Genomic DNA, 17,515 nt, shown 5'->3' on the forward strand with positions numbered 1-17,515 from the left:
GCCCAACAAATAGACTTATATTTTACTTCTTATTTGATTTGTCTTAGAGGCCTTTCAAGTTTTATTTGTGAAAAGTACTTTATATTGAGCCCCTCAGTACCACATTACAAGGGTAATATATTTTTCTCCTCGAAAATTGCATAATTCCTGCTAACCATACTACTCAACTTACATTGAGAGCAATAAATTTCAAGTTTTCATATGCCTTGTCATCTATCTGAACTTTTAGGCCTTCTTCAATTGTAACACTTGCCTAGACAACCTTGAGACATGTCATGTCCCTAATTGTTTCCAAACTAGCTTTACATATTCACATATCATCGATGAATGATAGGAAGTCTCCTCAACCTCCTTACATAGAGGACATTTTCCAAGTCCCTCCTTCCCTCTTGTCTAACGCTATTACCAAGTTAATATTTTGTTGTGTAAATCCAACCACATGAAGATCCTAGTTTCAAAGGGAATTTATATATCCATTAAGCCTTCCACCATTAACAATATCTCTCCATTGGACTATCTTCATACAAAACCTTATAACCTTACATACCCCTATCTGAGTTTTTTGACAAAATAAATTTATCTTCCACATCCTCTACTCTAGCATGGCTAGAGCACAAAACTGACTAGTGGTTCCATTCTACATCTTCATTACCCTTTAATCCAATATTGCAAGTCCCTTTCCTTTCCTCTTTCCAAATTGTGGTGAGATCCTTATCAACCACTTAAAAAAAATTAAATTAGCCTTTTTCCTTTAGAGTTCGAATCAAGTTTTTAGAAAGTCTATAAGAAGCCCCATTTCCTATCTAAGGATCCTCACCCACTCTTGCTACATCTGCCAACCTTCCAAACTAACCATTTGCACACCAATGGAAAGGTTATTGTCACATCTTTCCAAATTATTGTGTGATTTTGTTACACTTCTTATCCAATCCTCCATAGAATATGGTTATAAATACTTCTACTTTACTAGATGACTTTAAAATCCATCAATAATTATTATCCTTCACATGCATTTTGTGGATAAGGTCTCGGTGAAGAGAGGTAAAAAAGTTAATCCTTAGCCTCCCATATTTTAGGGAAGTGCCACCCTTTTCCATTCAACTAGTGCAATATCCCTCTTATCCATATCCTCCTCTCCTTATCCCTTCAACATAGGAATTCCAAATACATCTCTCTAATTTTTTCAATAACATATATTGGAATGAGAAAGATTGATATCGAGTAGATAGGGATTTCCTCTATTCCAGATTTAATTAGAGTTAATCTTCCATTATGCAATATCCATCTATTCTATCATACATTTAGCCTCTTCTCAAAAATTTTAATAAGAAAATCTTAATCCTTTGCTCTATAGTAATTGGTTTTTATACTGAATCCAAAATATTTGATTCCAACTCAATGAAGAAATTTATGTTCTCCTCACCAATTCCCATACAAGGTATGAAATATTTTCCATATTTACCTTCATCTCTATCACTACACAACTGAGATCTAGTATTTCCTTGAGTTTCCAAGCTTCCCTCCTAAAAATATAAAAATGTCATCCAAAAAGAAGAGGTGAGATTATATATATATATATATATATATATATATAGAGAGAGAGAGAGAGAGAGAGAGAGAGAGAGAGAGAGAGAGAGAGAGAGAGAGAGAGATCCCCATCCTTATTGCTTTGAATGAGCCAATTCTTTTTGCACATAAAAAGAGTTGAACTTAGTCCTTTTTCCACTATATGTAAATGGAGACAAAGGGTAACCCTTTGTAGTCTAAGGAAAGAAGAATTTGAACCATTAATCAACATGGAAAAAGTCACAAAGGATATACAACTCATTTCCTAGTTTATAAAAAGTATTTGAAAGCCAAGATACGTAATCATCATTCTTAAGTTTAACTAGATAACCCTATTCATAGGTCATTTAAGAGGTCAAAATTCACTACCAATGCTAGAATCCTTTTAGCCTTCAGTTGTCACTACTACAACACCCTCCAAAAATTTTCTATGTTCAAATTTTGGAGCCTACCATTTATCATGTGAAGTGTCGCTTTTGGTCATCAAGTATCATTTCATGTTTCTACATATATTCTAAGTGTCCATGTTCCTTTATGAGTGTCGTCAAATCATCAATACTAACAATTGTGCACTTTAGGGTCATAATACATTTTCTAGTCACAAAACAACACTTTTGATCACAACTGCACATACTTTGTCTGTTCTACTTGGTGAATGTATGTAAAACGATGTTTTTATGTATACTTATCAATACTAGATCTTGTGTAAGTTTTAATGATGAATTGATATGTGTCACATTTTATTTTTCTCTTAACTCAATGTGCTTTTCAAGGTTGCACCTTCCCAGACTTAGACAATTTTTTGAACTGTACACTCTCAAGGATTAGTGGATTCAATCTTGTCATTTGTGACCATGCTCTATACCCAGAGGTCTCCTCTAGATCACATCACACTCTCAGTCATTAATACTATCTTCATGTTTCTTGTTTTTGTGCATTGCACCCAATCAAGCCTCCAGTTTTTAGTTGACTGCATTGTCCACTCTCAGTGGGCAGTGAGCCCTTCCTTGTGCCTTGTTACTGTGACTGTCTCCCTCCTTGTGATCATGCCTCTTCCTTCCCAATGCACATCGCATCGACATCAGTGAACAATCATGCTACTTGTCCCTTGTTCCTGTGCCCTTTGCCCATCAAGCCTCCTCCTCCTCCACTTGAGTGCACAATGCATCATCAGTAGTTAGTGAAGCCCATCCTTGTATCTTGTAAGTGTGCCTTGTGCTTAGAACCTTCCCTTTCATTCCTTTAGCTCATCATGGATCCACAAGCAGAAATTTTGCATGAAGCATCATAAAATAGGATATTTTTGGGCTAATATTTGCTTGCCATTAGTGATATACATCTATAGGTGTTCAACAAAGCATGGAAAATATATGAGGATATCTGATGAGAATTTTTTCCTAAGGAATCATTCTAAAGCCGAAGGCACCATGTTTAGACAATTGAAAGAAGAATGGATCTTGATGATCAAAGTGACTCATGAAGACTCCAAGATCTCACTAGACCCTTTGCAGGGTAGATGGCAAGAACAATACATGATATGTTACAAGTATTGAAGACATATTAGCAGTGTTGTCACTTATCAAAGAGCCTTATGTACAAGTCACCATGAGTCCACATCATCAATGTTGTTTACTTGTCATGTTGGCGTCAAATGATGATGTGGAGATAATGATGTAATTATGGAAAATATTGTAAATGTTAATATGTGGAAGTCCAAAATCCATGTATGGACAAAAGAGCCACATGGAGAAGTCCAAAAGTCACATAGAAGTCCAAAAGTCATATAGAAGTCCAAAGGTCACATTATAAGTTTAAGAGTTATTAAGAAGTTCAAGAGTCATAGGAATAGGAAAGGTCATTCCTTTTGTTATAGAAGAGGTTTCATTACTCAAGAGAGGAATTTTAACATTGGCTTCTCCATTAAATCATTAGAGAGGAAGATGGTTCTTTTGGAGAGAAAGAAGTGGCTTATTGCTCCTCTATTGGATCTAGTGGTGTTCATTGTTTTAGTGTATCTTGGAACTTTCACCTAATATTTGAAGCTCATTGAGCCAACACAATTTCATGTGTATATCATGAATGTTTTAGAACTATTCTTGGGATGTTTGTAGTATATATTAGAATTCATATGTACTAAATAAATTGAACTATTCTAATGTATTTGGTGGTTATCTCATTGAATATGTTTTGTATTTGTTTAAACAATCGTCACATCTATGTGAACTATTTCACTTGATGGTTAACGATTCTTTCATATGTATGTGTGTGTATTTATTAGATTAGTACCAATACTTCTATTCTAAAGGCTCACTTTTGTTTCCTTCCATTGAAATATCCTTGATACAGATTACAATTAAACATTTCATAAGGCATACTCTCTTGCTCATTCAAGAGTACATGTGCATTGCTTTCTTACGCTAACAACTACAGCCAAGGAAAATATTTAAGTAAATGGTATCTGAGCCATATTCTCAGATGGGACTCCTATACTAAACAGTGTGAGGTCTAATTGGGACTTCATATTGGGGAGATCCCCTGTATGTTGGTGAGTTCAACAACATCAACATTATGGTGCTAGAAGGAGGGAAACCTTTATATGGTTGAAAATTCACCTCATTCAAACAACCAACCTTCTGTGCAAGGCAGTGACACTCTGAGCGCTAGTCGAATTCATAATATTGAGACAAGAGAGTCCTCTCATCAAAGTCCATAACTAGTCAATTAGGTCATTTAAGATCAACTTTGAATAACCCGTCCTATTACTGGTTAGGTCGCAAGAGATCTTGGTTTACTTCCTATTTCTATTATTCTACCTCATAAGTCGATAAAGAAAGAAACAAACCGCAAGGTGTATTGGTTTGTTTGGTGGAAGATCTGGTTATTGCAACCCTTGATGAGTTAGTTAATTCTTTTGAAAGAAAAAATCAGCCAGGGTAACTTCCACCTATTGAGGAGGATTTAGATAGTGAAAGGGAAGACTTTTAGTTTTCTAACAAAGAAGAGTCGGGACAATGAGAATAACTAGATCATAATGCATATTTAAACGACGAGGGAGAAAACTATTCCGATTCAAAAGGAGAAGAAGAGGAAGAAGAAAACATGGTTGATGAAAAATTGGATTGGATGGCCCATTAGCCACTTGCTCTTCTATGTAATCTTCATAAAATTCCTAAACACCCAAAGTTGCTTTCAAATTTTGATCGTGATAAGAAGACAAAAGATGAGGACCATATTTTTGAATTCTACATGCATTTACGAATGATTTAGGTACGCTTTGATGTTGTTACTTGTATACTTTTACCATACACTATAGAAGGTAGAGCATTGATATGGTATCACAGTCTTCTACCTAATTCAATCCACAATTGGAGGAAGTTCAGGAAATTGTTCTTGGATAAAATTTCCAATGATAAGACTCCCACCATGTTTCTCAAAGAACTCAAGAATATCAAGATGGGGGACAAGGAAAAGGTGAATTATTTCAATCAAATGTTTACCTGTTTATTGAATAAGTTCCCCACAGACGTTCAACTAAATGATTCAATAACCAAATATTATTATACAATTTCCTTGCTTACAAATATTTATGTGTTCGTTAAAAGAGTTGAAAGGGAAATAATGGCTTTGAAATTTGCAGAGGTGAATTTTGTAGAGAAAGACTTACATTCTATTAGAGCCATTGAAGAACATGAAGATTTTAAAGACTCCAAAGACATTGGTAAGAAAACACAAGCCTCTTTTACTAAATCCAAAGAAAAATATTTTTTCGATATGGAAAGCTTGGCCAAGTTTTTAAAGTTACTCACCAATGAAGTTTATGACCTAAAGAGAAGGTTAAGTGAGGCATCTACCAATAGTGAGTCTTTTAATTCACTTTTCTTGAAAGGAACAACAATAATGAACAGACTAAGTCTGCTCAAAGCTCTAATTCAATGTTTAATGTTGAAAGTTAGGGTATGGATAACTATTGCACTTTCCCTTAGAAGAAGCATTAAGAGAAGACATGTCCCCAATGGAACCATAACATGAATGTTATGATGGCTAAATTTCTAGATACATTATTAATAGGTGAGGAGTCTGAGTAGAGTGAAGAAGAAAATGAACCTACTACGACTAAGGAAAGTTCAAGTACTAGACATTCAATTAATGCATTTCATGTCATATATAACATGATAAACAAAGTGTTGAAGAGCTACCAGTGAGTGAAGCTCCTCCTCAATAGACAAAAGAATGATATAATTTAAGGAGCAAAGGACCTATTTCTGAGCAATATCTTAAAAAGCAACTGTTAAGAAGGATTGTACCACCTTGTAATCTAACTGAAAATTTGCAGAATAAGTCTAGAAGTGCTACCCCTTGTAAGAACACTTCCATGAATAATAAGAATAAGTCCACCACTTCTGAAGCTTCTACTAAAGCTACGCAACTTAATTATTCAACACAATCTGTGAAGCTTGAAAGTATATATTATAGAATTGTTGAAGACATGAAAAGAGCTTATGCCAATATTTCAATCTTTGAGCTTGCAAAGATAGTAGAACAATGTTAACTATTAATCCAAGCACTTTCATCACAAGCCTGGGTAGGTAATGAAGTTTATGCTTCTCAAGTTTTTTCCAGTAAGTCCCGTTACATTCTTGATTTTGTAGTCAATGTTGTTACTTTAAATTCTAACACTCTCTACCATCCATTCCTATTAAGATTTAAAATATTTAATTATAATGTTCACAATTGTCTCTTTGATATGGGTGCATTTGCAAATGTAACGCCTTTATCCGTTGCTAAGAAAATTAATGCTAAATGGGAAAATATCAATACACGAATCATATAAATGGATGGATCATTGGTCTAGGCAATAGGTGAGCTCCATAATGTTATTATATGTTTGTCATCCGACCAAACAGTTCACCAATGCATTAATATTGTTATTGTGGACATCCCAGAAGCTTGTGGTTTGCTTTTGAGTAGAGATTGGTCCAACAAGCTACAAGGATATTTCTCAATAGATTGGACACATTTATGGCTTCCTTATAAGGGTAGAAATAATCAGATTTGAGTAGAAAGTGAGCCTTATATGAAGTAAACTGTGATACCACTTGAGGGACATAATGAGCCAGTTGGATTTGTAGACATCATTTTCGAGAATTCTTTTCTAGAGGTTGACCACGGGTGTTATCAAGTACATCCATCACTTGCCCCATATGATACATAGTTTTAGATCCTTTCATGTCCAACTAGCGCTAATGAAATTTTTAATAAATATGTACATACTGCTAGTGTAGGAATAAGCCTAACAACTACTGATATATGGACCTTATACTTTGATGTTTCTAAGACTCAAGATGGTTTCAGAGCTGATTGCATTTTTATTAACCCTCAAAATAAAAAGGTGAATTTTGTCATGTTGCTTGGAGTTTGAGTGCATGGAAATTATTGCAAAATATGAAGCACTCATTTTTGGATTAAAGAAAGCCATAGACATCAAGGTAGAGGTACTTAATATAATTGGTGATTCTGATATTGTTATGCAATAGGTACAGAAGACCATTCATTGTGTTTCACCTAATTTGAGAAATTACCAACAAGAAGTATGACAAATTATTTCATCTTTCAAAGCATTTAATATTATTTCTATTCCTAGGATTCGTAATGTTGTTACATATATACTAGATAATTGAGCTACTCCTATGTCACCATTAAGAGATGTTTTTTCTATTGAAATTATTTAGAAGCCATTTGTGCCTGATAGTGTAACTAATTTTCACATATTTAATGATGACCAATATATACTACACTTCGTGGCCAATGAAAATGTGTTTAAATATGTGGCTATTAAAGAAGATGAGCACGATAAGGCTTTGTAGGATGCAATTCAAGCATAAAAAAGGAATCCCATGGCCAAGGGTGTGGTATCTCCTGAGAAACTGTATGACTTGCAAAACCGCTTCATAGGATTAGTGAACATAAAGTCTCAGAGATCAATGTTGTCACATGAACAAGTCAATCTGGGAACCAAAGAGGATCCAAAGTATGTCAATATTAGTACATGTTGTTCTCCTAAATAACGACAGGATTTTATTCGCCTCTTCAAACAATACTGAGATGTTTTTGTGTGGATGTATGATGATCTAAAGACTTATGAGACATGCATCGTTCAACATGTTATTCCCATAAAGGAAGGGGAAAAGTAATTCCAACAGAAATTGAGAAAATTTCATCCGACGTTTGAGCCCCTGATTCAGAAAGAATTAAGGAAATTGTTGGATGCTCAAATATTTTTTAAAGTTCGACATTATACATGGTTTTCCAACCTAGTTCTAGTTAGAAAGAAGTCTGAGGAGATACGCCTATGTGTCAACTTTTGCAACCTTAACTAGGGATCTAATAAGGACAATTACCCTGTTCCATTGATGGAGAAGATACTCCAAACTGTATCTGGGTCGAAAATGTTCTCATTGCTAGATGGTTTATCTGGATATAATTAGCTGCTAGTAGTAGAACCAGATCATTTGAAAACCATGTTCAAGACAAAGTGGGGAATATCCGCATTTAAGTGCTTGCCTTTCAGACTTATTAATGTTGGTGCTACTTTTCAAATGGCCATAGACATCACATTTCGCGGACTCATTGGACATAACATAGCTATCCACTTAGACTAATTAACAATGTTTTCAAAGAAGAGATTAGATCATATCTGTCATCTTAAGCATATTTTTGAGTGATGTCGCAAGTATGGGATTTCTTTGAATCCAAAAAAGAGCATCTTCAGTGTGTCTGAAGGTAATCTCTTAGGACACATCATTGCTAAGAGTGGAATCACGATTGACCCAAAAAGGGTCAAGGCTATTTCCAAGATCTCTTCTCCTATGAACAAGAAAGGAATGCAATCTTTCCTGGGGAAGATTAATTTCCTACGTAAATTCATCTTCGACTATGTTCAGATCGTTAAACCATTACAACAGATGATGAAGAAATGTTAGGTCCCTATACTACTAGTGTAACCCCTTATTGTTATTAGTGCAACCCCTTTATTATATTGTTGTGCCCATGCAGTTCCCATATTGTTATTATTGTGCCCATAAAAGCCCACTATTGTTATTATTGTGCCCTTAAATTATTATTGTTATGTTGTCTTTGATTATATTATGACCTCTTAGACTCTTATATATAGAAAGGAGGTATTGTCATTTATATCATCCGAGAATTGTTCATTTGTGTAATGTAAAGGAGGTTTCCTCCTCGAAGAGGCTGATTTTGAAGTCGTTGATCTATCTTTTATACCTTTTTGTGAGATGGTTTCATAACATTTGGTATCAGAGCTTTGGATTCTAGGGTTTCGTTGCTCCAAATAGGTCATCGTGGAATTTTCGATATAACTTTTTTTATACAAAGTTTCAGAAGCTAAAAAAAGCCACCCATTTGAGAAGAAATCATTCTACACCTCGGGTCCAAATTTCATATCTTGTCTCTCTATATTTTCAGAGATATGATCTGAGGAAGTTAGGGTTTTTGCAAGCTCCAGAATTCCATCTCAAACATGTCATCGTGGAATTTTCGCTATAATTTTGTTTCCATGAAGGTTTAGACTCTAAAATTAAAACTCAATTGAGCCGAAATCGTGGTGAATCTTGGGCCCGAATTTCATATCTTGGTTCACTATATTTTCAGAGATACAATCCAAGACATTTAGGATTTCTGCAGGCTCCCGAATTAAATCCCAATAGGTGACCTGTGGAAAAGCATCATAACTTTCTCTCTAAGCATCATATTGCAATTTCATAAGAATATACAGAAAGGGGACAGACTGTAATGTTCTTTGTATTGTTTTCAGGTTCGAAGGTCAAAACAGTAACAAGTGGAACTTCGTACAAGTTCGCTCTACTGAAAAAGTATATAAGCAGGTCATCTTGGGAGATTGGGTATAACTCTTTCTTGGAGAATCCAATTTCAATCCGACTGGTGGCATTGGAAAGAGGATGCAGAGGGCTATTGTATGTCACAATTTCAGACCTTGGAGATTTGAAATTTCAAAGATATAATAGATTAAAAATCGAGCTGCTAAAAGCAAGAAAAAGAATGACTCAAATCAAGAAAATAGAAACACCTAGTAAGAAAAATTGGATGGAGGATTTGAAGAATGCGATCAAAGCTAAAATAAATAGTTTTATATGTGCCATGGAAGCTAATATCGATGGTAGGGAAGCATATTTGAAGAAAGGCATGGAATATTTGAAGAAATACATGGAAGGTTTGAAGGAAGGTGGGACAAAGCTGCTATAAGAGAGGCCTCCTAATGACGAAAAGGTAGTAAAGGAAACTCATGATGAGAAAAAAATAAATGTTAATCATGATTTCATAGAATCTAACGTTGGATTGAAGATCCACCATATTCCAAAGATCGATATGAGGAATTTTGATGGTAAGGATCCCATAACATGGATACTACAGATGGAGAAATATTTTGATCTACATGATGTGCAAATGTTACAAAAGGTATGTACTGCATCTTTATATTTAGAATCAAATCATTTTTTATGGTATAAAGGGCTTTGTTCTCATAATCCACTTGTGACCTGGTCAATTTTCACGAAGGAAATGATAGCAAATTATGAGGATACACAGAGCAACACCTTCTTTAGCCAATTGATAAATCTCAAACAAAATGGTTCAATGGAAAAGCACATTGAGGACTTCCAAAAATAGAATATAAGGTTAAATGATATTCCAGAGAAGCAGAGGATTAAGGTCTTCATAGGGACTTTAAAGGATAACATTCAACATGAGGTTCACCTTTGGGAACTTGATTCATTGGAGAAGGCATACAAGTTGGCAAGAAAAATTATGGAAACAAGGAAGCCTACCACTCATAACTATAAAGATGGAAGTGTTGTTGCTCTTAGCCTTTCACCACCTACAAGGTTGAGACCACAACAATTGGAAGAAAAAGGAGCAAAAGGGCTTTGTTACAATTTTGATATAAAATACACTAAAGGTCATAAGTGTGTTGATAAGAAATTATTTTACATAGATGGGGAAAAGGAGCAAGAAAAGGAACAAGAAACATCAAAAGAAGAGGATATACACTAGGAACCAATCCCAGAGAAAGAAGAAATGAATCTAACCATATCTTGTAATGCATTGACAAGAATTACCACTCCTCAAACTCTCAAGATAGAAGGAAATATCAAGAAGAAGAAGGACATATCAAGAAGAAAAAGGTAATGGTGTTGATTGATTCAGGTAGTACCCATAATTTTATTCATTGTAAGATAGCCAAAGAATTGAATTGCTTCCTATATCAAGCACCAGAGTGTCAAGTAATGGTTGCAAATGGAGGAACCATAAATTTCTTTTAAAAGTACCATAATATAAAGCTATCCATGGGAGAATATGTCTTGAATAGTTCAATTCTTTCCATTCCAATGCGTGGTGTGGATATTGTACTAGGAGTTCAATGGCTACAATCTTTGGGTACGATAACTCTTAATTTTCAAGAACTTTTATTGAAATTTTTCTGGGAAGGAAAGGAGGTTGAATTAAGGGGTATCGCAGGGAAACCAGGAAAGATAATCAGCTCTAATTGGATGACAAAGCTTCTAAAGAAAGAACAACATGGAGAAATTGGACAATTATGTTAGCTAGAGGTACCCACATTGAAATCATCTATTTCTCTAGATCTCAAAAAAGTTATGGACAACCATTCCAAGGTATTTGAGACTCCCAGAGGCCTCCCACCTATTGATGATCATGATCATGCTATTCATTTGATTCTAGGAAGTGTTCTCCCAAACATCAAGCCTTACAGATATCCATATGCCCAAAAGAGTGAAATTGAACATATGGTTGTAGAAATGCTAGAGGTTGGTATAACTCAACCTAGTCAAAGTTCTTTCTCTACTCCAGTGGTATTGGTACACAAGAAGGATGGATCATGGTGCATGTTTCTAGATTATAGGGAGCTCAACAATCTTACTATTAAAGATAAATTTCCCATTCCTGTCATTGATGAATTATTGGATGAATTACATGGAGCAATTTACTTCACCAAGTTGGATGTTCATTCAGGATATCATCAAATTAGAATGAAGATTGAATACATTTCAAAAACAACAATTAGAACTCATGAGGGTCATTATGAATTTTTGGTCATGCCTTTTGGCCTTACCAATGCACCTTCTACATTTTAAGGTTTGATGAATTCCATTTTCAAACCCTTATTTAGAAAATTTGTGTTAGTATTTTTTGATAATATACTAATCTACATCAAGTCGTGGAAGGATCATGTTCAACATGCTGACAAGGTGCTCAAAATATTGGAGGAGAAATAATTATATGCAAAAAGCTCCAATTGTTTCTTTGGAGTACAAGAGGTGGAGTATTTGGGTACTCAGTTAGCTCATAGCTCATCTCATCATCCTGAATCTGATGGGAAAACTATGATAGTGAACAAATTTTTGGAAGGATATCTTCATTGTTTTGTATCTGATAAAAAGACACAATGGGTCAAGTGGTTTCCTCTGGCTGAATGGTGGTATAACACTTCCTTCCATACTACAAAAAAAATGACCCCATTTATGGAACTTTATGGATATCATCCACTTTCCATCACATCATCTTTAAAAGAAAATTATAAGGTTCAAGCAATGGAGGATCACATCGAGCGTCAACAACAAGTTCTCAAACTCTTAAAGGATAACCTCACTTTGGCGCAGAATAGAATGCAACAACATGCAGATCAACATTGCCACAAAATAAATTTTGATGTAGGTGACTGGATATTTCTATGGATACAACCATACAAACAAATGTCCCTCAAGCGAGCTAAGAAGGATAATAAATTATCACCAAAGTATTATGGTTTGTACAAGGTGTTACAAAAGATTGGTACTATAGCATACAAATTGGAGCTTCTTGCATCTTCCCTAGTGCACCCAAGTTTCCATGTTTCATGCTTAAAGAAGGTTATAGGTGAGAAGATCTGAGTTCAAACAATATTGTCAGAACTTGACGAGGAATGAAAAATCATATTGGAACCTTAAGAAGTCACGAAAACAAGAACCAGACAACTACGAAATCAATCAATTTCAGAGTATCTCATCAAGTGAAAGAACTTACCCGCTGAAGATTCCACATGGGAGGATGAGAATTTTATACAGAAGCATCCAGAACTACTCAAGTGTTGAGGAAAACACTTTTTGAAGGAGAAGGGAAAGTTAGGTCCCTATACTACTGGTGTAACCGATTATTGTTATTAGTGAAACCACCTTATTATATTGTTGTGCCCATGTAGTCCCCATATTGTTATTATTGTGCCCCATGGAAACCCACTATTGTTATTGTTGTGCCCTTACATTATTATTGTTATGTCAGCTTTGATTATATTATGACCACTTAGAATACTATATAGAAAGGAGTTATTGTCATTTCTATCATCCAAGAATTGTTCATCTGGGTAATGTAAAGGAGGTTTCCCACTCAAAGAGGCTTATTTTGAAGTTGTTGATCTATCTTTCTATCTTTTTGTGAGTTGGTTTCATAACAAGAAATATGCCACTTATAGCAGGGATAAAAGGGAAAAATATGATTTTTCATGAATCAAATAAGCCATAGTTGAGACTTCAGCTTTATATAGTCCATATTTTGGAAAAAAAATTCCTTCCATACACTTTGGCTTCAGATTCATCTATTGTGACAATATTGACATAGAAATATAACCAATGAAATGAATGGCCTATATCATTCATTAGTGTTTTTTTATAGGGATCAGAACTGAATTATCTCGCTATTGATAAGAAAGCATATGCAGTTTACAAAAAGATTAAGTATTTTAGGCCTTACCTCTTGAAAGCTCATAAGATTATCTATGTGCCTCATCTAGTAGTGAGAAAATTGTTTGTACAACAAGAGTTGGGTGAAAGGAGGGAAAAATGGATGACGTGCCTACAAGAATATGATATTGAGTTCAAGCCAATACATAATATCAAAGGCCACGATATTTGTTAACTAGCAGCTAAAGCGATGGATTCACCAAAAGAAGATACTTCAGGGTGGGAGCAAGAAATAAAAAAGTATAATATTGAACAAGTTCCTCATACAAGTGTGACCACATATTGTTATTCAGATATATGATAATATTTAGAGCATGGAACCTTGAATTCTCATTTATCAAATAAATAAAAGAAGGAAACATGTATTAAATCTTTATCATACCAACTAGTGCATGGTGTGCTCTTTAGAAAGCACTGTAATGGTGTCCTGCTTAGATGCTTAGAGCCACAAGATTCAGAGAGGGTGTTAAAGGATATGAATGATGGACTGGTAGGTGGAACATTTGCAGGTGACACTACAACACATAAAGTTATGAGGGTTGGCTATTACTGGCCCACATTATTCAAGAATGTTCATGTACCTGAAAGTGCTCAATATGCAAAGGTGTGCTGGTCGTGATCAAAAGTCAACAAACCCATTGCTACCCATAACAGTTGAAGAACCATTTCGACAATGGGGATTGGATGTTATGGGTGAAATTTTTCCTCACTCATCAAAGAAACACTGATACATTCTAACCGCAACTGATTATTTCACTTGGTGGACTGAAGTAGTGCCATTAAGGCAAGACAATGATCAAGAAATCATCCAGTTTCTCAAACAAAAAATAATAGCCAGGTTTGACATTCCTACATCGCCTATCTTTGATAATGCAACTTATTTTGCTTTCATTAGAATATGGTATTGTTTTAAGGAACGCATCTAACTATTACACATAGGGAAACTATTTGGCTGAGTCCATAAATGATAACCTTATATGCATTATCTTGAAAACTATTTTATCTAAGGAGAAGAATTAGCACAATCCTTTGACAAATGTAATATAGGATGACTGTGTCACTCCTAAACCCTCGCTAAAAACATCTCCATACTTCCTTGTCTATGGAAAAGAGGTTATCCTTCCACTGAACATTTACCTTCCCACCTTACAAATTTCACAAGAATCTCAAGGAAAACCTTATCTCCTTGTTCAAATTCAGATAGACACTCTTCTTAAGCTTAAGGAGGAAAGGCTCAAAGAAAAATATAATTTTTTCTTCAATCAGAACTAAATCAAGCATTGGTTTGATAAGAATTCCGTAGGGAATACAAAATTTAGTGTGGGTGACCTAGTATTGAAGTGGGATAAAACCCATGAAGAGAAAGGAAAACACACCAAGTTCGAACCCTTGTGCATTGGGCTTTACACCATCATTGAAGAACTTGGCCACCATTCTTACAAGTTGAAATATTTATATGGGAGGACTGAACCTCTTCTTGCCCATGATCGAGACCTTAAACACTACTTCCAGTAGCAATCTTGGGCTATGTTCCATTATACAATTTTATTTGTTTATCTTTCTTGTTTATTTTGGTCAAGTCTTGTTCCCTTTTTTTTTTGGTTAGTGTACATAAATAAGACTTGCATGTATGAATCTATGGCTCAAAAGGACTATGTGGTGAAACAAATAGGGATTGTGACAACCCTAACACTTGGCTATCTGCTAGTTCTTCTTCTTTGTTTGGGATGTGCCTCAAGTCAAGTAATGTCTAGACGGATAATAAGATACATTAAGGAGGAAATATTTGAGTAGAACCATGACACCCACATCTATTTATCATCCTTATTCCCTCATTGTAAAAAATTACTTGGTGTTTTCATGCTAATCTAATCAAGTATTGAAGGGAAATGGAAAAATCAATGGTGAGAAAATCAATATTAGAGAAATATATACCCTTCTTTGAAGGAACAACCTATTCCGCTCTTAATAAGTTGGGATTGCTCTTTCACCCCATGAAAAAATAAGTGCCTAAGCATAGGTATATAAATAAATAAATTAAAGGGTGAAAGAAGAGAAAGGCTTCCTGTGCAGAGAGGTGAAGCAAGTAACTTTATCGAGGTATTGAATAGGCTCACTGGCAGCGAAGCAATGCTTGTGCTCCTGTAGTGACTCCGTCGAAGTACTGAAGAATCCTATTGGCAGTGAAGCAACACCAAATATGAAAACTAACACTGAATATCTTTAACTCGCAATTACATGTTACCCTTCTCATGGATCAAAACAATTTTTAAATGGAAAAATTTTGTTGTGCATTAAAACCAAGAAAGAAAATATGGGTAATACATCCATAACCAAGTTAAGTGGGGAAGCTAAGGAAAAACACTTGAAGAATAAATACATCCTGAAGGGCTAATCCTTGGCTAAAATATATTCCTAGCCATAAAAGATGAAGTTCGTCCACTGTGTCACCAAGTGTTGTTGTTGCTACAACACCCTAAAAAAATTTGCTATGTTCAAATTTTGGATCCTACCTTTTCTCATGTGAAGTGTCGCTTTTGGTAGTCAAGTGTCATTTCATGTTTCTACATATATTATAAGTTTCCATGTTCCTTTCTGAGTGTCGTCGCATCATCAAGACTAATAATTGTGCACTTTAGGGTCATAGTACATTTTCTGGTCACAAAACAACACTTTTGGTCACAACTGCACATACTTTGTCTATTCTACTCATATAATATTTGTACATTGGAATTATAATGTATACTTCTTAGTCTTTGGTCCTGTCTAAATTTTACTGATGATTTGATATGTGTCACACTTGATTTTTCTCTTAACTCAATGTCTTTTTCAACGTTGGACCCTCTGAGACTTGGACAATTTTTTGACTTTACATGTCTTCCCTCTAGGCTAGGAGAGCACACTATGCACTCTTATGTCTTAGTGGAGTACCTCTTGTTATTTGTGACTGTGCCCTGTGCCTAGAGGCCTCCTCCAACACACAACACACTCTTAGTAATCAATACCCTCTTCCTATTGATTGTTTCTGTGCCTTGCACCAAGTCAAGCCTCAAGTCTCCATTTGAGCACATTACACACTCTTAGTGGGAAGTGAGCCCTTCCTTGTGCCTTGCTATTTCACCTAGTTCACTCCTTGTGATCTTGCCTCTTCCTTCCTAACACACACTACATCATCAGTGAACAATCATGTTTCTTGTTCCTTATTCCTGTGTCTTGTGCCCATGGGCCCTCCTCCTCCTCTAGTTGAGTGCACAACACATCGTCTCTTGCATGTACGCCTTGTTCCAAGAACCTTCCCTTTCTTCCCTTTTGTGCACTGTGGATCCACAAGTAGAAATTTTTCTCATCATAAAATAGGATATTTTTGAGCTAATGTTTGCTTGCCATGAGTGATCTACATTTGCAGGTGTTTAATGAAGAATTTCAAAGATATGTGAGGATATTTGATGAAAATTGTTGCCCAAGGAAGAATTCTGAAGCCAAAGGCACCATGTTTTGAAAATTGAAATAAAAATGGATCCTGATGATCGAAGTAACTCATGGACTCCAAGATCTCCATATACCCTTTGGAGGGTAGATGGAAACAATGATGAAAGATCTGTTACAAGTATTGAAGACATTGTGGCAGTTTCCTCACTTATCAAAGAGCCATATGTACAAGTCGACATGAGTCCAATTCATCAATGTTTTTGACTTGTCATGTTTGCATCATATGATGATGTGGAAATAATTATGTAATTATGGAAAATATTGTAAATGTAAATATGTGGAAGTCCAAGAGTCATGTATGGACAAAAGAGGCACGTGGAGAAGTCCAAAAGTCACATAGAAGTCCAAAAGTTATATAGAAGTCGACGAGTCACATTAGAAGTCTAAGAGTCATGAGGAATTTCAAGATTCATGGGAATAGGAAATATCATTCCTTTTGTTATAAAAGAGGCCTCATTACTCAAAGAGAGGAATTTTAGCCTTGGCAACTCTATTCTAGCATTAGATAGGAATATAGCTATTTTGGAGAGAAAGAAGTGGCTTAATGCTCCAATGTTGGAGATAAATGTGTTGGCAGGAAAGGTATGAAACCAATTTTTCGACATCTCCTTCAAGGGTTTTCACATCTCTCA

This window comes from Pinus tabuliformis, chromosome 6 (assembly GCF_031772625.1).
Source record: "Pinus tabuliformis cultivar Carrire ecotype Pingquan chromosome 6, CPIR1, whole genome shotgun sequence".
Classification (NCBI taxonomy): domain Eukaryota; kingdom Viridiplantae; phylum Streptophyta; class Pinopsida; order Pinales; family Pinaceae; genus Pinus; species Pinus tabuliformis.